At 43.4% G+C, this 24,809-nt stretch overlaps 1 long non-coding RNA gene across 1 annotated transcript in view; it reads right to left on the reverse strand.

The window, feature by feature from the left end:
- LOC139275877 (uncharacterized) overlaps positions 1 to 24,098 on the reverse strand; it is a 155,061-nt gene extending 130,963 nt beyond the window's left edge. Inside the window, exon 1 of the long non-coding RNA XR_011595780.1 lies at positions 23,988 to 24,098. This is a non-coding gene — a long non-coding RNA (uncharacterized lncRNA). The remainder of the gene's footprint in view (positions 1 to 23,987) is intronic.
- Positions 24,099 to 24,809: the final 711 nt, after the last annotated feature.

Genomic DNA, 24,809 nt, shown 5'->3' on the forward strand with positions numbered 1-24,809 from the left:
GCACAGGCTTCAACACGCAGGCACTCGTTACAATCACATTCCACAGGCTCGTTCCTTAGTCCTGATGGAGCAAACTTCGGTGCGAGTGGGCTGGCTCCATTTCGGACCATGTTACCTGGAAACCGCAACAGGCTGGAGCCCTGAGCCATTGAGTATGAGAAGAGGAGCCGAATGCAGATACTATGCTACGAATCGTGGCTTGAAAGACGGTGCTCTTATGAAGCACGTTCACACACTGAATGCTTTGGGCCCGATAACATCAGATGCAGTGGTGGAGAGAGAGTGGGAGAGAGAAAATGTTGGATAGTTAGGCTGGGGCAATTCGAGAGTGGGGAGAGAGATAGAGTGGGAGAGAATTAGATTGAGGAGAGAAAGTGTGAGAGATTGAGAGACAAAGACTGGGGAGAGAGAGATACTGGAGTGAGCATGGATGAGGGAAATCGAGAGAGGGGCTAGAGAGAGTCTCGGAAAGAGAGAGGAGGCAGAGAGTGCGGGTGACATAGAGATCGTGGTGTGAGTGAGAGAGATACTGAGAGAAACAGAGACATAACACAAACAGACAAACAGTGACAGAGAGAGAGTGGGAGAGGGACAGACAGAGCGAGGGAGAATGCGAGACAGTGTCTTACGGAAATGGAGAGAGAGAGAGATAGACAGCAAAAGAGGGGGGGAGAGAGAGAGAGAGAGTGGTGAGACTGAGGTTTGTCTCGTCCGTTCCTGGAGACTGCACAGCAGTCGCATTTTGGAGCTACACCACCTTGTATTTATATAGTGTCTTTAACGTTGCGAATTGCCATAAGGTGCTCCATAGGTGTATTATGAGATAAAACAAACTTGAAGCTGAACCGGACAAGTAGAAATTTGTGCAGGTGATCAAAAAGTTTGTGAAAGAGGAAGGTTATAAGGAACATCTTCAAGGGCAAAAAGAAGTAGGGAGGTGGCGAGGAGTGGGGAGCAAATTCCAGAGCTTGGGGCCAAGGCAACAGAAGGCATGACCAGCAATGGTGAAGCGATTATAATCAGAGATGCTTAAAAATGCAGAATTAGCTTATTGCAGACATCTCTAGGGTTGTGGGGTGGAGGAGGAGGGGGTCAGGGCAATGGAGGGATTTTAATCAAGGATGAAGATTTTGAAATCGAGGCGTTGTTTAACCGGGAGCCAATGTAGTTCAGCAAGCACAGGGGAAATGTGTGACCGGATTATGGTGCGAGTTAGGTCATGGGCTGCAGAGTTTCGGATCACCTCTAATCTACATAGGGTAGAATGTGGGATGCCATCCAGGAGTGTGTTGGAATAGTCATGTGTAGAGGTAACGGAGGAATGGACAAGTGCTTCAGCAGCCGTTGAGCTGAGGCAATGTGCGGAGATGGGCGATGTCACAGAGATGGAAATAGGTGGTCTTAGTTATGCGGCGGATATGTGGTCAAAAGTTAATTTCAGGGTCAAATTTAACACCAAGTTTGCGAACAGCCTGATTCAGTCTCAGACAGTAGATGGGGAAAGGGATGGAGTCAGTCGTTAGTGAACGGAGTTTGTGGCAGGGACCGAAAACAATGGCTTCGGTCTTCCCAATATTCAATTGGAGAAAATGTCTGCTCATCCGGAACAACACAGGTGGATGTGCAGCACATGTACAATGGCCGCTGGGAGGAGGCTAAAGACAACAATTCTTAGGCTCACGGAGTCCCAAGGTCAGTTCCAGTTCATTTTGCGAGGTTTGGGCCCCTTTTTGAAAGTTTTCCTCAGGGATATTCATTTCATGTTTTGAGAGACGGGATAAGATTTGTTGACCCGTTTGTACGTCAGAGTCTGTGAGAGTCGGAGGGAACGGCAGCATCCTGAAAACCTGATCCCAACCTGGTCTTGAAATCCAAACGCTTCTTCTAAAGAGGCTCCGAATTGCTTAACACTTTTAAAATTAATGGTCTTCAATATTTGATGTTGAGCGATTGAATAAAGTGAGCAGCTTTACACAAACACGCTCCCCATGCTGTTGAGGAGGGGAGCGCAGGGGAGGATGTGGAGGAATTGCACGTTTCTTTTTATTGACATTAAAAAGTATCTTTAAGCCATTTAGGAAGAGAAGCAAAAAAGAGGTAAAAACACCAAACTTTTTATTTTATATAACATAAAAACAGAAATTGCAGGAAATACTCAGCAGGTCAGGTAGTAACTGTGGAGAGAGAAACAGAGTTAATGTTTCAGGTCTGTCAACTTTCATGAGAACTGGAAAATGATAGAGATGTAATAGATTTAAACCAAATGCAGAGGCAGAAAAAGTCGGGAGGAAGGGAAAAAACAAAAGGAAAGCTTTGTGTTTTGATGGAAGGCAGGACAGGATAAATCCTGCCTCTGAAACTGGTTAAAATCTGTTACATCTCTCACTGCTTCCAGTTCTGACCGAAAGCTCACAGACCTAAATGGCTAACTTGGTTTCTCTCTCCACAGAAGCTGCCTGAGCTTCTGAGCAGTTCCAGCATTTTCTGTTTTAGTTTCAGATTCCAGCATCCACTATTTTTTGCTACTCTGAACTGTTTTATTTTGTCTGTCGTTCTAAAGTCCAAACAAGTCTCAGGAAAAATGTAAAAATAGATTTCCTCCGAAACGTTTTATGGAATTTTAACAGAAACAAGGGTAATGTAATGATGTATAAAATAGCAGGAAGCGAGTTCAGAACAAAACACTCTTTCAGCTCACCTTGGGCTTTTGGATTGTTTCTTGATGCATAACAGTGTAACTGAGTGATGATTATATAGTGTTAATGCATTCTTATGCAGTTCCTTTATATCCCACTCACTTGTGATCAGATATGATTTGTAATAGATTTTGTACATGATGAACTAAAATGTTTTAAGTAATTCTATCGTAAATAAATGTGCATAATCGTTAACTCAATATCAAACGATTTTCAATATGGACCAGTGTGAGTTGTTGCATTTTGGCCGGAGACCTTAGGACCCAACCTACCCTTGGAAACTAAGAATACAAATGGGGTAGAAGTGCAAAGGGATCTCTGGGTACATATACACATCTCACTAAATGTAGCAATAGATGATAACAAGAGCAAATGAAGAACTGGAGATCATTAATAGAGGATGATAATTCAACAGAAGAGAAGTTATATAAAACCTGTATCGAACCTTATCTGATTGTCTGACGACCTGAGACGGTGGGCTGCCAATATGGCATAACGCTATATATGACTTCAAGTAGTTGCTGCTGCTGTCTTTGTTGTAAAAGTTGTTGTAAATATTGTTGTTGTAAACTTTTTCCAGGGTGAAAACGTCGCGCTAAAAGGAGTTTCTGGTCCGCTCAGTACAAACAATTAGAGGAAACATTGTGGGGAGGAGTGGAGGATATTGGGTGGGGTGGGGAGGGTCTGAGGATATTGGGTGGAGTGGGGAGGTTCTGAGGATATTTGGTGGGGTGGGGGGCAGCTGAGGATATTGAGTGGGGTGGTGAGGATCTGAGGATATTGGGTGGGGTGGGGAGGGTCTGAGGATATTGAGGGGGTTTGGAGGAGCTGAGGATATTGGGTGGAGTGGGGAAGGTCTGACGATATTGGGTGGAGTTGGGAGGAGCTGAGGATATTGGGTGGGTGGGGAGGGTCTGAGGATATTGGCTGTGGTGAGGAGGGTCTGAGGATATTGTGTGGGCTTGGGAGGAGCTGAGGATATTGGGTTGGGTGGGGAGCATCTGAGGATATTGCGTGGTGTTGGGAGGAGCTGTGGATATTGGGTGGGGTGGGGAGGGTCTGAGGATATTGGGTTGTGTGGGGAAGAGCTGAGGATATTGGGTGAGGTGGGGAGGATCTGAGGATATTGGGTGGTGTGGGGAGGATCTGAGGATATTGGGAGGGGTGGGGTTGGTCTGAGAATATTGGGTGGGGTGGGAGGATCTGAAGATATTGGGTGGGATGGGGAGGAGCTGAGAATATTGGCTGGTTGGGGAGTGTTTAAGGATATTGGGTGGGGTGTGGAGGGTCTGAGGATATTGGGAGGGCGGGGGAGGGTCTGAGGATATTGCGTGCTGTGTGTGGAGCTGATGGTGTTGGGTGGGGTGGGGAGGGTCTGAGGATATTGGGAGGGGTGGGGAGGGTCTGAGGATATAGGGTGGGGTGGGGTGCAGCCAATGATGCTGGGTGGGGTGGGGAGTGCCTGAGGATATTGGGTGGCGTGGGGAGGAGCTGAGGATATTGGGTAGGGTGGGGAGGAGCTGAGGATATTGGGTGGGATGGGGATGAGGTGAGGATATTGGGTGGGGTGGGCAGGAGCTGCGGACATTGGGCGGGATGGGGATGAGGTGAGGATATTGGGTGATGTGGACAGGGTCTGAGGATATTGGGTGCATAATTAGATATGTAAAGATACAAAGTGAGGTTTATGTAATCAGGATAGTGGCCCTGTTCGATGAAATAAATAACATCTTCACCGAACAGCAATCAACCCATTGGTTTCCTTATTAATTCCAAAATCTCACACAGATAAATGGCTGCTTTCTTGCATTATCAATTGTTTAATTCAGTATTTTATTTGATACTTTGCTTCAAATAGTTAATACACAATTCTCAAAAGATCATCGCACAATAAATACTCGGAGACATGCAGGCTGTGCAGTGAAGTGGGAAGAGAATTTTAAGATGAATGCGAGGTGTTACAATTTGGTAGGAATCCAGATATATCTAGAAATATAAGTTTTTGATGATGTGCATAAGGATTGTTGAAAGGCCTTTGACAACCAGCCACTTAATAAACTTGTTGATAAAATTCTAACCCTTGGGCTTAATGGGACAGGGCAGTATGGTCATGTCATTGTCTAAGTGACAGGTAACAGAGAGCATTCGGTGACTGATTGTTGTTCAGACTGGCGCGAGCTATAATGTTTTCTCCCCCAGGGGTCTGGATTAGGAGTACTGCTCAGTTTGATATATATCCGTGAACGAGAGTTGGGTATTAACTGCATCATTGTAACCTTTGTAGATCATACGCGACTCGGAAATGTGGTCTGCAACAGTACTAGTCTTCAGGAGGGAAAAGACTGACTGGTGAACATTAGAAATTATAAAACAGGAGTAGGAGTAGGCCGTTCGGCCCTTCGAGCCTGCTCCACTATTCACTCAGATCGTGGCTGATCAATGGTAAAAATGGCCAATCATTTAACACCTTCGAACTGACACTCATTGCCGCATATAAATTTAAGTGCTTACTCTGTTAACTGATATATATTTTGCATTTAATGATTACAATATCAGTGCCGCCTAAAACAGGTCATAAGTCACCAGCAGATTTGATTGAGTCTTGACTCTCATGAAATGTATTAAGGCTGAAAAGCCAGAGAACTTCAAAGAAGTCTCTGACCTGATCCTACACTTCCTGGGTGGCGTTTCAGTCCAAATTAGATCCCTTCGCTTACAACAATACCCTAACTCTGATTGAGAAGAGCAAACAGATGTCAGATTAAATTTAACATATAAAATTGTGAAGTGTGGTATTTTGGCAGGAAAATAAGAACATAAGAAATAGTTGCTAAAGGAGGCTACCTAGCTCATCGAGCCTGCTCCTCCATTCAATAAGATCATAGCTGATCTGATCATCGAGTCAGCTCTACTTCCATGCCCACTCCCCATAACCCTTTATTGCCTTATCGCTCAAAAACCTATCAATCTCTGCCTTAAATTTATTCAATGATCCAGCCTCCGCAGCTCTCTGAGGCAGAGAATTCCTCAGATTTAAAACCCCCTGAGAGAAGAACTTCCTCATCATCTCATTTTTAAATGGGCTGCCCATTTTTCGAGATTCTGAGCTAGATTTTCTGCTTTTCATGAGATAACCCAAAAATGGGCATTACTTCCGGCGTGGATGGTAACAATGGGTTTTCAGATCGCCGGCTTGTCGTGCACTTTCAAAGCCCCAAGTCTGTATTTTTAAAATTGGCCGTTACCGCGAGGGAAATTAATATCTCCTTACTTTGTTGTAGTCTCTCCATAAAATCGTCCCAATCATCACCAACACAGTACCTCTCGTCTGTGCTGCTAGTGGCCATGCTCGCGTGGTTTAAATCCCAGTTTCTCATAGCCAATAATATGTCCATATTATCCAGTATAAATGCGCACGAGGCCCATACTTGAGATAAGATAACCAGTACCCTTTATTAGCCAGCACTGAAGTGATGAAAGTGGGTGGAGCTTCACCTTTTATACCTGAAAGTCCAGGTTAAGAGTGTCTCGCACAAGTTCGCCACCTAGTGGTCAATGTTCTCACAGTGTACAACTTAGGTCAGTTTATACATGGGTTACAATGATAGTTAACGACATGACATCACTTCCCCCCGCAAAGTCTTATTGGGAACACAGGTTAAGTCAATCTGGTGGTTTACGCTTCCTTGTAGAGCGCCTGAGTTGGGGCTCTGGTTGGTAGGCATTGGCCTGCGTGTCTGCTGTTTGCGGTGCCTCAGCCCTATCCGGACTGCCCACAGTGACTGGGCTCTCCTCCGCTTGGTTCCAGTGTTCGGTAACCTGCGGAGGAGTGAACTCTACATCGTGTTGTTTCTCTGCTCCTTGAATGGGGTTGCTCAACTTCCTTTTTATTTGATCCACATGTTTGCAGCAGATTTGTCCAATGGTAAGTTTTACTACCAGTATCCTGTTCCCCTCTTTGGCAATCACAGTGCCTGCGAGCCATTTAGCCCCTGCAGCATAGTTGAAGACAAAGACAGGGTCATTGACATCAATACATCGTGCCCTCGCATTCCTGTTGTGGTAGTCACATTGTGACTGGCGCCTGCTCTCAAAAATGTATTTCATGGTGGGGTGTATAAAGGATAACCTGGTTTTCAGCCTCCTTTTCCTTAGCAGCTCTGCGGGTGGGACTCCTTTGAACGAGTGTGGTCGGTATGTATTGGCTAACAGGAGGCGTGATAAGCAGCTTTGTAGGGAACCCCCTTTGATTCTGAGCATCCCCTGTTTGATTATCTGCCGTTTGAGGCCGGCTTGAATGGAGCCGTTCTGTCATATTTGATACCATTTCCTGCCATGAAGTCCTGGAATTCAGTGCTTATAAAGCATGGGCCATTGTCGCTGACCAAGACGTCTGGTAGACCATGGGTGGCGAACATTGCCCATAGACTTTCTAGTGTGGCAGAGGATGTGCGTGAATTGAAAATGTCTCACTCGATCCATTTGGAGTAGGCGTCTACTAAAAACAAAAATATTGTTCCCAAGAAAGGACCTGCTTAGTCCACATGGATGCGTGACCATGGCTTGGCAGGCCAGGACCAGGGACTGAGGTGGGCTTCCCAGGGCGCATTGCCCAGCTGGGCACACGTGTTGCACCTGCGAACACAAACTTCGGGATCTGCATCTTTCCCTGGCCACCAAAAGTGTGACCTGGCAATTGCCTTCATCTTGACAATGCCCGGCTGCTCATTGTGGAGTTCTCTGACGAACATCTCTCTGCCCATCTGGGGCACGACTACTCGGTTTCCCCATAGTAGGCAATCGGCCTGAATCGAAGGTTCATCCTTGCGCCTGTGAAACGTGGCTGCCATTTCTCCATTCAGGACACATTTCTTGACTAAAGACAGTAACGGGTCTCTATGAATCCAGACCTTAATCTGACGGGCTGCCACGGGTGAGCCTTCGCTTTCGAAAGCTTCATGACCATCTCAGCAGCATGCTCGGCTGCCCCATTGGAAGTGGCTAGTGGTAGCTTGCTGAGTGCATCGGCACAGTTTTCAGTGCCCACTCTGTGGCGAATTGTATAGTCATAGGCTGCTAACGTGATTGTCCACTGCTGGATGCGGGCTGATGCATTTGCATTTATGGCCTTGTTGTCGGCCAAAAGGGACGTTAGGGGTTTGTGATCTGTCCCTAGCGAAAATTTCCTGCCAAACAGATACTGGTGCATATTTTTACAGCCTATACACATGCAAGCACTTCCTTTTCTACCATCCCGTAGCCCCGTTCTGCCTGGGACAGACTTCTGGAGGCATAAGCTACCGGAGGTAACTGAAAATTGGCGTTAACATGCTGTAACACACACCTGACCCCATCGGACCACGCGTCTCACGTTAAAACGAGTTTCTTACATGGGTCATATAGCGTTAACAGATTGTTGGAACATTACACATTTCGTGCTCTATCAAAAGCACTTTACTGGCTGTCCCCCCAGACCCAATCGCGAACTTTGCGTAGGAGCACATGTAGCGGCTCTAAAAGCTTGCTTAATTTGGCAAGAAATTTACCAAAATCGTTCAGGAGCCCCAGGAACGAACGCAGCTCCGTCATGTTACGGGTTATGGGAGCCCTCTGGATCGCTTGTGTTTTGGATGCAGTAGGTGTGATTCCGTCTGCTGCTACCCTCATCCCCAGGAATTCTACCTCTGGAGCTTGGAAGACGCACTTCACATTTTTCCATCACAGAACTACCCGGTTCAGTCTGCGTAGCACCTCCTCAGTCTGCGGAGCTGATCTTCAGTATCACAACCAGTAATGAGGATGTCGTCCTGAAAAAGCACTGTCCTTGGAATCAACTTGAGGAGGCTTTCCATATTTCGTTGAAAGATCCCGGCGGCCGAGCGAATCCCAAATGGACATCTGTTGTACTCAAACAACCCCTTTTTTTTGTCATGATGGTGGTCAGCTTCTTTGAATTACTCGCCAGCTCCTGGGTCATATCAGCAAGGTCAGGGCCAATTTTGCAAAAAGTCTGCTTCGCAACGAGGTCCTCCGCTCTTGGTGGCGGTTACTGGTCTTGGAATGACACCCGATTGATGGTGGCTATGTAATCAACACATATCCTGACCGACCAATTTATCAATGATCTAAACTTGAATATAGGGGTTATGATTGAGAAGTTTTCAGGTGAAAGTAAAATAGGCAGTGTGGTGGATAATGAAGGAGAAAGCTGTAGACTGCAGGAGGATATCAATCAACTGCAAAGTGGGCAGAACAGTGGCAAATGGAATTTAATTCAGAGACGTGTGAGATCGTGCATTTGTGGAGGGATTACAAGGAAAGGGAATGCATATCAACTGGTAGAACATTGCGAAGTGTAGAGGAACAGAGGGAACTGGGATTGCATGTCCGCATATCCCTGAAGGTAGCTGGCTAGTTGGATAAGTTGGGTAAGAAGGCATATGGAATCGTTGCATTTATTGGCAGAGGCATGGAATAGAAGAGCAATGGGTTATGCTTAAAATATATACAATTCTGTTTCGGCCAAGGCTGGAGTGCTGCGTGCAGTTCTGGTCACAGCATTGAAGGCAGAATGTGATTGTGCTGGTGAGGGTACAGAGGAGATTGACGTAGATGTTACGGGGCTTGCAGCAATTTTGCTCTGAGGACAGATTGGATAGGCTAGGATTGTTTTCCTTGGAACAGAGGAGGCTGATGGGCCACAGCATTAAGGTGTATAAAATTAGCAGGGGACTAGATATTGTTGATTAAAAGGACCTATTTCCCATAGTAGAGGGGTCAGCAACCAGGATCATAAATTAAAAGTAATTAGTATAAGGGTTAAAGGGGATTTGAAGGGAACATTCTTCTCCAGTTGTTTTTGGGGTCTTGAAGTCACTGCTTGAAAGTGTGGTGCAGGCAGAAACCCTCATCACATTTAAAAATTACTTGGATGTGAACTTGAAATGCAGTTAGTTGCAGGGATACACACCTAAAACTGGACATTTGTTGGCTGGTGCGGATACGATGGGCCGAAAAGGATTCCTTCCATGCTGTAACCTTCTATGATTATATAATGATCGGTTAGCATTACTTTCATGGTGCAAAATGAGGCGATCGGCTAATTAATTGTGTTTCCAGTAAAAAAAATATTCATGCAAGCTGGGGCTCGACCTCAGGAACCTGAGATTTAGAGTATTATGAGGCTGCTGTTCGGTGTACGGGAAGCTTTGTCTCGAACCGTGGCATTCTGCTGCCCAGTGAAGGGCAGGAAAAAGCAGTTTCATAGAAACATAGAAAATAGGTGCAGGAGTAGGCCATTCGGCCCTTCTAGCCTGCACCGCCATTCAATGAGTTCATGGCTGAACATGCAACTTCAGTACCCCATTCCTGCTTTCTCGCCATAACCCTTGATCTCCCCAGTAGTAAGGACTTCATCTAACTCCCTTTTGAATATAATTAGTATATTCAGGCTGCTTTCGCCACTTTCCGCTGGCAGCGTCTGATTGAAGAGTGCGGTAATGTTGGGGCTTGTCACGCCCTCACTCACTCTGAATCTGGGGAAGAGCGATTAGTCGATGGGTTTATTTGTGGCTTTGATTTTATGTTGTGAAGCGAGGTGGCGTGGCAGGATCCTTTAATAATCTCTCACAGCTAAACTGAATGCCTGAAATATACAGCTTTGAGATGGGATTTCTCCACTGTCAGGGCTGGAAACAGGAGGGAGTGAGAGACACTCTCTAGAGTTTGAGTGAGTGCAGAACTTTACAGAGAAATCAGCAAATGCAACAGCGTCACGAGACACTGCATTCTGTTAATATTGAACTACGAATATGAATTATTTAATTTTTTGTAATCATTAATGGAACACGTTTGTAAAATGTTGCCACTCCATATCGAAGCGGGGCTATTTCACGTGTATGGTGAACGCGATAACCATTACACTACGGAAACGCTGTGGCCGAAGTAGCGTTGGGAACATAATCAGAGTTTTAACCACAACAGCTGGACTACACTTCAGAGATTGTGTTGCGGGAATAGAAAGGCGGTGCTATATTTAGCAAGGTGGTGAGTGTGGCAGGAATTGTTCCCGTGTTTCTCTATCTTTAAAGATAATAGGAATGGTCATTCCTCAGCAAGTGATTTCATGTCCTCTGGGGATCTTCCTGCACGGCCGCCAACCTCAAAGTTCCCCAACCCAACACAGCAAAGTAGAGCCATCGTTTAGCCTGTGGAACTAAAGTCTCCCTGTCTCATCTCTATTTTTCTCAATTTGCACCGCCTCTTCCCACCTAGCGGGACATTGAGAAATGTGTGATTCAATCAAGCAGAGTCGGCATCGTTTTATGAAAGGGAAATCATCCTTGACAAATTTGCTGGAGTTCTTTGAGGATGCAACGAGCAGGGTGGATAAGGGTGTACGAGTGGATGCGGTGTATTTGGATTTCGAGACGGCAGTCGATAAGGTGCCAGATGAGAGGTTACTGCATAAGATAAAAGCTCACGGGTTTGGGGGTAATGCATTAGCATGGATAGAGGATTTATTAAATAACAGAAAACATATTTTCGGAATAAACTGTTCATTTTCCGGTTGTCAAACCGTGACAAATGGAGTGCCGCAGGGGCTGAGTACTGGGTCCTCCACTAATTACCATCTATATTAATGACTTGGATGAAGGGACCGAGTGAAATGTAGCCAAGTTTGCTGATATTACAAAGATGAGTTGGAAAGCAAATTGCGATGAGGACACAAAAATTCTGCAAAGGGATATAGCCTGGCTATGTGAGTGGGCAAACATTTAGCAAAGGCGAATCATGTGGAATATTGTGAGGTTATCCACTTTGGCAGAAATAATAGAAAAGCAAATTATAATTGAATTTAGAAAAATTGCAGGGTGTTGGTGAAGCTACACCTGGAGTAATGCATTGGAGGCTGTTCAGAGGTAGGTCACCCGTTTGAATTCGGTGATGAGGGCGTTGACTTATGAAGATAGGTTGGGTAGGTTGGCCCTATACTCATTGGAGTTCAGAAGAAAGAGAGGTGATTGGACTGCAACATGTAAGATCATGACGGGGCTCGACAAGTTGGATGCAGAGGGGATATTTCCAATCATATCGGAAACTAAAACTTGATGACATTTTCACAGAATTAGGGGCCGCCCACTTAAAGCTGAGATGAGAAATTACTTTTCTAAGAGTGTTGTAAATCTATGGAATTCTTTATCCCAGAAAGCTGGATCATTGAATATATTTAAGGCAGAGATAGCTATTTTTTTGAGTGATAATGGTTATGTGCTGCGGACAGTGAAGTAGAGATCAGTCCATGATCAGGTCAGCCATGATCGTATTCAATGACGGAGCGGGCTCGAGTGGGCAAATGAACTATCCCTGCTCCTAATTCTTATGTTTTTATGTTTTTATGGTATAAGAAGATAATTTGACACCGAGCCACAAAAGGAGAAATGAGGATAGATGACCAAAGTCTTTGACACAGATCTTTGTTTCAAAGCGTGCTAAAGTAGAGTAGAGACGTGGAGAAGTTTAGCGAGTAATTCCAGAGTTTAGGGCCCAGGCAGCTGAAGGCACGTCCAGTCAGGGTTGAGCGATTATAATCAAGGATGCTCAAGATGGCAGAATTAAAAGAGTGCAGATATCTCTGGGGATTGTGGACCTGGAGGACATTAATGTGAAAGGGTAGAGCGAGGCCATGAAGGGATTTGAAAACAACAATAAGATTTTGAAATGGAGGCGTTGCTTCACCGCGAGCCACCATCGGTCAGAGAGCAGAGGGGTGATGGGTGAATGGGATTGATGCGAGTTAGCATAAGAGCAGAGAGTTTTGGATGACCTCAAGCTAATGTAGGTTAGATCATGGGAGGCCAGTAAGAAGTGCGTTGGAGTAGTCAAGTCTAGCATAATGACGGCATGGTCAGGGTTACAGCAGCAGATGGGTGGAGGTGGTGGCGGTGACAGACAATATTACGGATGGGGGACATTCCTCAAGGACACAGCACAGTAACAAAAGTTTGGCACCGAGGAGGGAGTGAGTTGTTGAAATGTAGTCAGCGGCGTAGATTAAGAGCCTCAGCTGTGGTTCAATTCACTTGAATTAGGAGCTTTTAGATGGAGGTCAAGAAGCAAAGAGGTTTCCTGAAGGCAGTAGAAAAGCTGGAAGGGAGGACGCGAGGAAACGCTGGGAATGGGGATCGACTTCTGGACTTCTCGTATGTCAAGCAGTGAATGGTTCACTGCTGTTGTTGGGAGTGCAAATAATGGAAATTAAATAAATATAATCTCGGGCTTTAATCCATCATTATCGTTATTAATCGAATGTTAATAGCAGCGGCCATGTGCCTTAAATTATAAGGCGCCTGACTTTTATGTAAATCAAAATGTTATCAGGCGATTGGAGGTCGGAGTCTTGTCCTGGTCGCTTTATATACTTCTTAATTCTTGTTCAACTTCATAAAATCAAACCCGATGTCCAATCATTAGCTGAATATGATTTTTTTTCTTTCCAAACATTGCAAGACCCTTTAATAAAATGTATTTTTTGCATGATAGTTTCTGTGTATATTTCTCACTGATCTTTGCAAAGAGTTTCCAACAAACCCAAAATATCTAATTATTGCATGTAAATTATTAGTAATTCCAATTGGAGCAACAGCTTTCCGTCAATTAGTGTAATAAAAGGCAGTGATGGAAATTCCGTTAAGTTTCGGTTCCAGTGATCTCCACAGGGAGCCGATTAAAGGAAATAAAACTTTGTTGCAAATTCGCCGCGAGCTGATATCGAACCAGCCAAGGAAAATCCCATTAGATTTTAAGTTCAACATCTTAACCCCTCGGCCATAGCAGCTATGCGCAACTTTTGTTTTAATACAGGAATGGACGGTCCAAAATATAAAACAATTCCCCCTTTGCATCTTTCAGTCAACGTGAAACATTAAAACGCAGAATCATAGAATCTCACAGCACAGAATGGGACCATTCGGCCCGTCGTGCCTCTGTTGGTTCTTTGAAAGAGGTGCCCAAATAAGTTGCACAACCCAGCTTAGCCGCAACACCCTGCAAATGTCTCCTCTTCAAGTACATGTCCAATTGACTTTTCAAATTTCGGACGGAATCTGATTCCACCTTCCTGTCAGGCAGTGAGTTCACCATGTTAACAACCTATCTGTGAGAAGAAATGTCTCCTCCTTTCTCCTCGAGTTCTTTAGTCACTTATTTTAAATCTATGACTTCTGGTTACCTACCCAAATCCATCTCTATTTAGAATTCCACTATTATTCCCTTAATTTTCGCTTCTCAAAGCAGAACATTAACAGATTGTCAAAATTCCCCACCTCTCATTCGATGATCTCCTTCCTAATATGTGGTACCAGGAATAGTAAACCATATTCCGTGTAATGCAAAAGCAGAAATTTGTAAATGTTTAAAATGGCTTTCTTGTTTTTTTTTAAAATCAAATTTTTAAAAAGCCAAGCATCCTATAGACATTATTAGCCAACTTATCAAATTGTCCTGCCACTTTCAAATTTTCCATGATTTTTTTCTCCCAAACTGCATCACTGCATAATCACTCGCTTTAAAAAACAAATGCATTGTTTTTACCCATTTGACCCCTTCTCAACCCTGTTTTTAACTGCTCATTATTTATTTCTTTGCCAATTTCTGCATCATCAGCAAACTTCAAAACTGCAATAACTATGCAAAAGTCCAGGTCATTTATATATAAAAAGAAATGTAATTTTACGGAGACTGACCCCTGAGGGATCTTATCGCATTATTCTCCAGTTAGAAAATCAAACATTGACCACTAATCACTGCTGAATATTAATTAGCCAATTAAGTACATCTCCTTTAATCCCATGCAATAATACAAGAAATAGGAGCAGAAGTAGGCCTATTGGCCTCTCAAGCCTGCTCCGCCAATTAATAAAATCATGGCTGATCTGATCATGGATTCAGCTTCACGTTCCTGCCAGCTCCCCATTACCCTTTATTTCCTTATCACTTAAAAATCTGTTTATCTCTGCCTTAAATACTTTCAATGACACAGCCTCCACAGTTCTCTGGGACAGAGGATTCCACACACTTGCAACAATCTGAGTGAAGTAATTCTTCTGAACTCAGTTTTAAGTTTACGGCCCTTTACTCTGAGACAATGCCCCCTTCGATTAGTTTCCTCTATGAGTGGAAACATCCTCACTGCATCCACCTTTTAGATCCCCCTCATATGTTTCAATAAGACCATCTCCCATCCTTCTGAACTCCAATGTTTATAGGCCGAACCTCCTCAATCTATCATAATTCAACCCCCGCATCTCTGGAATCAACTTAATGAACTTTCTCTGAACTGCCTCCAATGCAAGTACATCCTTTCTTAAATACGGGGACAAAAACATTGCACAGTACTATAGGTGTGGCCGCACCAATACCATGAAAAGTTGTAGAAGGACTTATCTGCTTTTATAATCCCTCTTGCAATAAAGGCCAACATTACAGTTGTTTCCTGATTACGTGCTGTAGCTGCATGCTAACTTTATGTGCTTCATGCACAAGGACATCCGCGTCCCTCCGTGCTGCAACATTTTGCAATGTTTCTCCATTTATAAAATAATTTTCATTTCTATTCTTTCTGCCAAAGTAGATACCTGCACATTTTACCACCTTATACTCCATCTGCAGTATTTTTGCCTACTCACTTAGCCTCTCTATATACATTTGCAGATGTTTTGAGTCCTCCTCACAATTTGCTTTCCCACCCATCTTTGAATCATCAGCAAATGTGGATACATTACACTCGGTCATTTCATCCAAATCGTAAATATAGATTGGACATTTGAGGTCCTGCTTTTTTTATCTCCCTCCTAGCTCCCTAAATACTGCCTACATAATCTCATGCCTCTTTCTTCCTATGTCATTGGCCCGAGTTGGACCATGACCTCTATCTGTTTACCCTCTCCGCCCAGAATGGCAGCAGCCGCTCAATGACATCCTTGACTCTGGCACCAGGCAGGTAACATACTCTCCTGGAGTCACGCATGCGGCTGCAGAAACACCTGTCTGCTCTCGTGATTGTTTAATTCCCTACCACTATGCCTCTTCCCTTCCCCCTGTGCAGCTGAACCACCGTGGATTTGGTATGAAAAGAACATCTTTTAATAAAGTGCGCTGCAATGTTTGGGAGGAAATCACTTCAGCTGATGAGTGGCAACGTTTTTATGTTTTATAAAGTTGAACGGGATTTCACATAACGACATCAAGTTTGGATTCAAAATCAGACTCCTTACCCATTAGGGCACAATATTCCATGACCGACGACTGATGAGAATTAGCATTTACACACGCAAACTGTATTTATTTCAGTTCCATTTTTTGCATTGCAAACCAATCAGCGACAGTCAGCCTTCCACTGAATGAAATACGAGAAGTGACAAAATTCCAGTGCATATGGAATTGTTTATTAAATGCTGGAAACACCCCGCAGTTCCATGTTTGGGAGGAATTAACCTTCAGCTGAAGAGTGGGAACGTTATTAGATTTTATAAAGTTGAATGGGATATGACATAATGATGACGGTAGGACTCGAAACAGCAATTTCCTGACAAAATCAGAGTTGGAATCAAAGTCACACTCCTTACCCATTAGGGCACAATATGCCGACTCTCGGGCTCTCGGCGAATCTAAGGTTTTGCAGCAATGCTTCAATTGAAGAGCAGGTGTGAGTTTCGTTCATTTTTGTTTAAGCTACTCTAAAGTAACAACGTAGATACAAGCACCCCAGACCACCCAAAAAAATTGAATAAATGGCCACGACGTCGATCAAGCCAGCAACACATTGGCGTTATCAGCACCATGCTCTAAACAATTGAAAAAACCGTCTGTGTTGCAGTTACATTTTTTCAGATGCTGTAAAATAAAGTACTTTAATTTCCACAGTGCCTTTCATTTCAGGATTTCCCAAAGTGCGTCACAGCCAAGTACGTTTAAATTCTGGTCACTGCCTGAAATGCAAAAGCAAATTTGCGCTAACAAGAAGCACCATGTGATAATGACCAGATGTTGGTGGAGGGAGAAATATTGGCCCCAGTTTATTTTGGTGAACTCCCCTACTCCTCTTGCAAATAGCGGCCGTGGGATCTTTTATGTCCAACTGGGAGGATAGATCAGGCCTCGCTTTAAGATCTCATCCAAAAGACAGCAACTCCGACAGTGCAGAGCGCCCTCAGTACTGCCTCTCCCATAATGAAAATAATTCTTGATCTCCTCCTTACCAATCTGTCTGTTGCAGATGGATCTGTCCATGACAGTATGGGTAGCAGTGAACAATACCCAGTCCTTGTGGAGATCAAGTCCCGCCTTCACATGGATTACATTCTGCATCGTGTTTTCTCACACTACCATTGTACTAAATGGTATAGTTTCAGAACAGATCCAACAGCTCAAATCTGTGCATCCATGAGGTGCTGTCGGACGTCAGCAGCAGCAGAATTGTATTCCACACAATATTTAACATTATGGCCCAGCCTTTCCTTCACTCTACTATTATCGTCTAAATCAAATACCAAACATGGTGCAGTGAGACGTGTAGAAGCACATGCTCGGAGCTGTAGCATGCATACTTAAAATGAGGTGGCAACATGCAATAGACATGGGCAAGCGATCTGATAACCGACGGAATAGATCAAAGTTCTGAAATAATATTCATTATTTGTTTAATTTATTTTAATTAATCCCTGGGATTTGGGCATCGCCTGCAAGGCCATTATTTATTCCTCATCACGAATTGAGAAGGTGCTTGTGAGCCACCTACTTGAAGCACTGCAGTCCATGTGCTGAAGGTCCTGTTAGGGAGGAACTTTCAGGCTTTTGACCCAGTGATGAGGAAGGAAGAGTGATATATTTTCAAGTTTGGATGGTGTGTAAATTGGAAGGGAACTTGGAGGTGATGATGCACCCATGCGCCTGATGCCCTTGTCCTTCTAGATGGCAGATGTTACGGGATTGGGAGAAACTGTTGAAGAAGCCTTGGGGACTTGCAGCGGTGCAAATTGTAGATGGTACACACTGCAGCCGCCGTGCAACGTTGGTGGAAATGAATGTTTAAGTTGGTAGATGGGATTCCAATGAAGCAGGTTGCTTTGTGCTCGATTTCATAGAACATCTTCAGTATTGTTGGAGCTGCACTCATCCAAGTAAGTGGAATTTATTCCATCATCTCCAGACTTGTGAATTGTAGATGGTGGAAAGTCTTTGGGGAGTCAGGAGGCAAGACACTTTCAGCAGACTATCCACACCTGCCCTGCTCCTACAAATGATTACATTAGATTATTTAGAATTACTTAGGATATAGAGTCATAAAAATTGACAGCATGGAACTACACCATTTCGGGACATTGTCCCGCCGGCCCACCAAGAGCATTCTAGCCTAGTCTCACATTCCAGCTATACGTCCGTAGCCCTGTATGTTACAGCACGTTAAGTGCACACACAAGTATTGTTTTAACATGTTGTGCGTTTTGCCTTCACCAACCTTTCAGGCAGTGAGTTCAGGACTCCCACAATCCACTGGGTGAAGACATTTGCCCTTATAATTTGCCTGAACCTCCCCCCAAATATTATAAATCTATACCAACTGGTTGTTGACCACTATGCCAGGAAAACAGGCCCTTCCTATCCACTCTATCCAGGCCTATCATAATTTTATACACATCATTAAGGTCTCCCCTCAGCCTCCTGTTCCAAAGAAAAGAGACGCAGCATCTCCAATTATTTACTCATAGTCAAAGTTCTCCAGTCCAGTTAACATTCTTGAAATCTCCTCTGCATTCTTTCCAGTGCAATCAACTTTTTCCTGAAATGTGATGACCTCAACTACAAATAGTACTCCAACTGTGGCCTAACCAGTGTGTTACACAATTATAATCTCCTTGCTTTTGCATTATATGCCTCAACAAATAAAGGCATGAATTCCACATGCCTTCTGAACCACCTTATGTACCTGGCCTTCTACCTTCAGGGATCTGTGGACCTGCAGTCCAAGGACCCTTTGTTGTCCCTTACGTTTCAGTTTTGTACTGTTTAATATTTATTCACTAGCCTCGTTAGACCTCCACAAATTCAAAACTCACACTTATGATGATTGAACTGCATTTTCCACTGTTCAGCCCACCTGACCAGTACATTGATATGTTGCTGCTGTCTACAGCTTTCTGCTACATTATCAATGGCAGAGAAACAGGTCATTCGCCCCAACTAGACAATGCCGGCATTTATGGCCACTTCAGCTTTCTCCAGTCTTTCCTCATCTAACTCTATCTGAATAACCACCTATTCACTTCTCCCTCTTATGCATGTCTCGCCTCCCCTTTAATGCATCTATATTATTTGCTCCTTACACTCTCGATGGTAGTGAGTTCCACATTCCCACCAATCTTTGGCTAAAAAAATGGCTTTTCAATTCCCTGTTGGATATCATGCTGACTGTCTTACATTCATGACCACTACTTATGCTGCTCCCAACATTTGGAAATATGCTCTCTTTAGGCTCTATCAAAACCGTTGATAATTTTCAGGATCTCAATTAGGTCACTCTTCCGCCTTCATTTTTCAAGAGAACGGAGACCCAGCATACCTTCCCTACTTATCAATTCAATCACTTGAAAATTAAACCCTCATGATTTATTTTCTTTCATTGAAGTTATTAACCTATGACACAACTTTTCTTGATTTGATTATTTTTTCTATGTCAACACTTTTTTTTCTACCCCCCCTCTGCTCGCATCCTCAAAGTAATACATGACCGTCCCATTTTTCCGACCAAAATGTGACACCTCATTTTCCAATTATATGCCCATTCTGCAAGTTTAGTAATATCCTCCTGTATTTTCTTCTAGTCCTCCTCAGTATTCACTATCCCCATCCCCATTTGTGCATCATGCGCAAATTTAGAATAATGTCTAAATCATTAATATAAATTGTGAACGACAATCGTCCCAGCACTAATGCTCGTGGAACACCACAAATCACGAACTGCCACACGAATAATTACCTTTAACTGGATGGTCCAGTTAAGTTTGTGGTAACTTGTGACACACGGAATGCTATTGGTCGGTGATTATGTGATGGTCATGACATTGCATTCAAATGGCGCTGGTTTGACTCTCGCTTGCTGGAGATCGTCATTGCCTGGCACTCATTTGATGCGAATGTCATAATGTATTGGATGTGTTTTTTTGTGCATACAATACCATATACACAGCAGTTGCCAATAGGAAATTGAATGATTGATAACTGCAGGCTGCATGCGGAGAGATTTGTGCAGGTTGTTTATGGATAATTCCAGGATTTGAAGACATCTCGAAAATATAAGCCTGGTATACAAAAGTATACTGAATTTAAATACTGACAGTTAGCTCAGTTAGTTAGAGAGTGTTTTTGATAAAACCAAGGTTGCGAGTTCAAACTACTTTGACTTTGTATTTTTTGTGGGGTAGGAAGTATTTTATTTTTGTTACTTTAAAGCAGCTTAAAATTTTGGAAGGAAACTCACAAAATATCAATAATACTTTGAAGTAATGATACAAAAGGTTAGTTCTGCCGAGAGCTCATGTACCTGTGAGGTTAACCCTGTGTTGCTCTGGCCACAGATGTTCCTTGACCTTTCAAGTGTTTCCAGCATTTATGAAGAATTGCATCTGCTACACTTTTCTTTTTTGTTTTTTGCTGTGTCCCCGTTTGACTTATGAAAATAAATTGTTCCAAAATAAGTTCGGCAAGTGAAATTAAGTATAAATCGAAGCATTGGTGGTTCAGCGATAGAATGCTGGCCTACTCATAAATCTGCGCAGTGCCTTCAATACAATTACATCTTATTGTATTTTGGTGACCAGAACTGAATGCAGTGCACGAGCTGTGGCCCAACTACTTTTCCATACAGATCAAGCAAAGCCTCCCTGCTCTTATATTCGATGAGTCGCCTAATAAATATGAGTATTCCTTTTGACTTCTTATCCACCTGTCGTTCTATCTTCGTGGATCTGTGGACATGCACTCCAAGGACTCTCTGTTCCTTTATAAGTCTCAGTGTCCTACCATTGATTGTGTGTTACCTTGCCTTGTCAGCCCTGCCCAAACCGATTACCTCATATATCTCCGGATTGAGTTCCATTTTCCACTGTTCTGCCCACCAGTCTGCGCCTTTTCTATTCATTATCAACCACAGAGTCGCTTTTAGCACAATCAGAACGCTTCTTCATTATACACCATACTTTAAAGTCTAGCTCATTGATATATGTCAGAAAAAGCTATGGACCTAGTACTGAGCCCTTCGGAACACGACTGAAAACAGCCTTCCAGTCACGTCTTCATGGAAAGCTGAGCAGAAAATCAGAAGGGAGGAAACCAGAACTAGAGATTGAAGGTAGAGGTGTGCTATGCGAATTCGGAAGACAGACCAAAAAAATAATGGAAAATAGATCAAATATGAGTTTGACTTTGCATAATGCCATATTCCTAAATTCAAGCGATATGGAGAATAAGGCAGAGAAGCTGAAGGCACAAATAGACACGTTGAAGTATGTTATCTTAGCGATTAAAAAAACATGGCATAAAGAAGGGCAGGATAGGCATCACAACATTCCTGGTTACAAGCTTTCGAAGAAGATATAGTTCAGCTTTAAAAGGAGGGGCTGCCAATGTTGGTCAAAGAAACAATTACAGCTGTGAGAAGGGATGCAATGTTAGAGGGATCTTCAAATGAAGTTAAATCGGTTCAGCAATAGGAAAATGTAAGCAATTACACTCATAGGAGTATACTATACGCCCCCAAAACACTCCGAGGGGGATGGAAGAAGACATTTGTAGGCACATGTCTGACGAATGCTAAAACATTGGGTTGTAATATTGTGGGATTTCAATTGCTCTACTATTAACTGGGATATAATTAGCGTAAAATGTACAGCCTGCACAGAATACTTCAATTATATTTCGGAGAATTTTTTTAGCCAATATGTAGCAAGCCCAAAAAGTGAGGCTCATTAGTTTTCGGGACTTAAGCTGGGCAGGTGGAAGAGGTATCAATGAGAGAATCACTGCAGTGCACCCGCCAGCCCGAGAAAATCGAGGATGGCATGTTTCTTGAGGTCGTCACCCCACAGCATAAGAGTGTGCAGGCAGAAAATGAATGTGTTGCCGCCAGACAGAAGGGAAGAAACAGCTAGGGTTCTCGTGAGTGCATCTCGCTCTCGAACCAGTATTCTATTCTGAGTACTGGTGAGAGCAATGGTTCATCTGTGTAGTGTAGCCAGACCAAGTCCACGGCGCCACGGCTGGATCAGCTACATAGGGCGAGGATGTAGAGTGGACGAGCAATCGTGGTAATGTATTCGATAGTTATTGGAGCAGAGTGGCCGCAGACGTTACTCCAGGATGGTATGTTGACCCCCCCCCCGCCCCCCGGTGCCAAGGACAATGATGTCATCTAGCGGCTGCAGGGCATTCTGGAGGGAGGGGGTGAATAGGAAGAGATCGTGTCCATTATTGCGACCAATGACACAGGTAGAAGTATAGATGAGGCGCTGCATGCAGATTTTCGGGAGCGAGCAGAGAGATTAAAAAGTAGGACCTCAAATGTAGCAATTTTGAATTATGCCCGGTGCCACGTGCCAGTGCGGAATATGCTGTTACTGCTATCACAGGGCTGAAAGGGCAGCGATGGTAGCTGAACATTCCTGGTACAGTGAGTAAAGTATCATATGGTTTAACAAGTAACATGCAAAGCACGAATGATTTGATTGAAGTATACACTCATCAGCTGGCATTTCTTTCATCGTGAAAATGAAGGTGATGAAATAATTAATATTTTCCCGTGACAGCAACACAAACGTTTCACGCAAAATACATATTGTGACTAGCAGCTGAGCACTGCTTCTGACACCCGGTGGGAGCGGGCAAGGGTTTGAAGCCCATTTATTGCAGAACCTTCATATCGCCAAACATCACAGAGTCACTGTGTAGTCCTTGTAGCCCAAAGGTGCTGCGTCTGACTGACGCTCAAAAGGCCGTGTGTTCACGTCATGTCGGGGAGGTCATTTTCCTTTTGGATAATTTCGGAATTCTTTAATTTATTTATTTTTCACAATAACCACACCCTTGCTCCAAAGTCTGTCTCACAATTTCCCCAGCGCCACGCAGTGAAACGCCTAATGCCGCCATTTATTTAACGTGACAAGACACAAAAGATGAAAATTAACCTGCAGTTGGCCACTAATAGTAATAAATCGTCAGAATGGCTGCGCAGTCTGAGATGCTTTCTTCAAATTGCAGTCTGTTCTGGTGGCGTGAGTTAAATCCAAGTTCTGACACTTTTTATCTTTAATTTTTAAGCAGAACCCTTTTGTTTGATACGGTTTCTGTAGTGTAGCAGTTTTCACGTTCATTTTACAAGCAAAATGTCCCCGCTCCGATGCCAGGTGGGAACATTTTGTTTAAAGTTACTGTGTATGAACCATCGGAGCCGAGCTTAGTCTCCCGGCAAAAATGCAGATGCTACTTGTGTGCTGCCTAGAACTGAACACAGTACTCCAAGTGAGATCTAACCACGGCTTTGTGTTGCTGCACATAACATCTGCCCCCTTCTGTTCTAGTTCCCTCAATAAAAAAACAGCATTACATTCGTCTTATTTGATTATTTTTTTAACCGCCCAGGATATTTACATAAAAGCATATTGACTCTGCCTAATAGTGTTATAATTTTTAAGTACCTCATACCAATTCCTTACCACGGGATTCTAGCATTTTACCGATGACTGATGTCAGGCTAACTGTTCTGTAGTTCCCGGTTTTCTCTCTCCCTCCGTTCTTGAATAGCGGTGTTACGTTTGCCACCTTCCGATCCGCTGGGACTATTGTACAATCTGTAACTTGTGGTGCAACGGTTACGTGTCTTACTCCAGATCAGAAGGCTGCTTGTTTAAATCATGTTGGTGTCACACTTAATTTAGCTGTTGTTCTTCCGGTATTAATTTTATGTTTGCTGTTTTACATTAACCAGGCGCTTGCTCTGAAAACTGACTCATTCTTTCCACAGTGGCATGTACATGTTTCAATGAACATTCTGAATCAGATGTCTGAAGGACAGTGTGTAAAATGGAATATGGTTTAACAGTTAACATGCAAAGCACAGAACAAATTAGTCAATTATCGGATTTTCTCAGTTAGCATTACTTTCACTGTGCAAAATAAGTGATCTGTTAATTACTGATGTTTGCCCGAGAAAGCAACATAAATTTAAGGAAAGTAACTCACCGAACGTGCAGCTCAACCCGTCGATTACTGAGATTAAAAGCCTCATGTTGTTTCAATTGAGCTAGCTGTGATAATGCGAACTGCACGTACTTGTCGTTGATTACAGCCAAGCGCCTGTTGGTTTGGTCCCATTTTCCGCTCTTTCGCGATTCTGTCTATCTCTCTGGCTCTGGTCAATCTGTGTGTGTTCATCTCCAGTTTGATTTTGAAAGAATATCTGTGTTTGAGTCTTCAGTAAAACCGAAGATCCTGTAAACGCTCAGCAGGCCAGGCAGTATCTGTGAAGCTCGAGAAGTGGGAATAATCGTTAGGTTTGTTTGTGGCTTTGATCTGCTCTTGTGAATGGAGGCAACGCTGCGGAATATTTTTTTTCTAGATGCTGCCTTATGTAGAGACTTTCGTAATGTAGCGATTATCTCGTTCGCGACATGCAGGTGTTACCCGGTTGGAGCATGGACAGAAAGATTATTTTAGAGAACATTTTTCCGTGAAATAAATGCAAAACTATTAACCCCAGTTCCTTTGTCTCATGAACGATGAACATTTTAATTCAGTCTTCTAAAATACATTGTGTATAAAATCAGTTAGGGAATAATACTTTTTCCATGATTAAATGTCCTTAAATCATTGTAATTCAGTTATTGAAGTTTCGTTCAATTCATTGCATAAACATAATTGAGGTGTAAGAGACGATTAATAATGGGCTTTAATCATTATGACCCCTTTACTTTATGTTATAAACCAAGGTTACAGAATCTCTTGCTTCCAAATGAGCTGAGGTTAACATATTCGCCTCTCATGACGAAAGATCCTCGGGCATAA

The sequence above is a fragment of the Pristiophorus japonicus genome, chromosome 11 (assembly GCF_044704955.1).
Source record: "Pristiophorus japonicus isolate sPriJap1 chromosome 11, sPriJap1.hap1, whole genome shotgun sequence".
Lineage (NCBI taxonomy): Eukaryota > Metazoa > Chordata > Chondrichthyes > Pristiophoridae > Pristiophorus > Pristiophorus japonicus.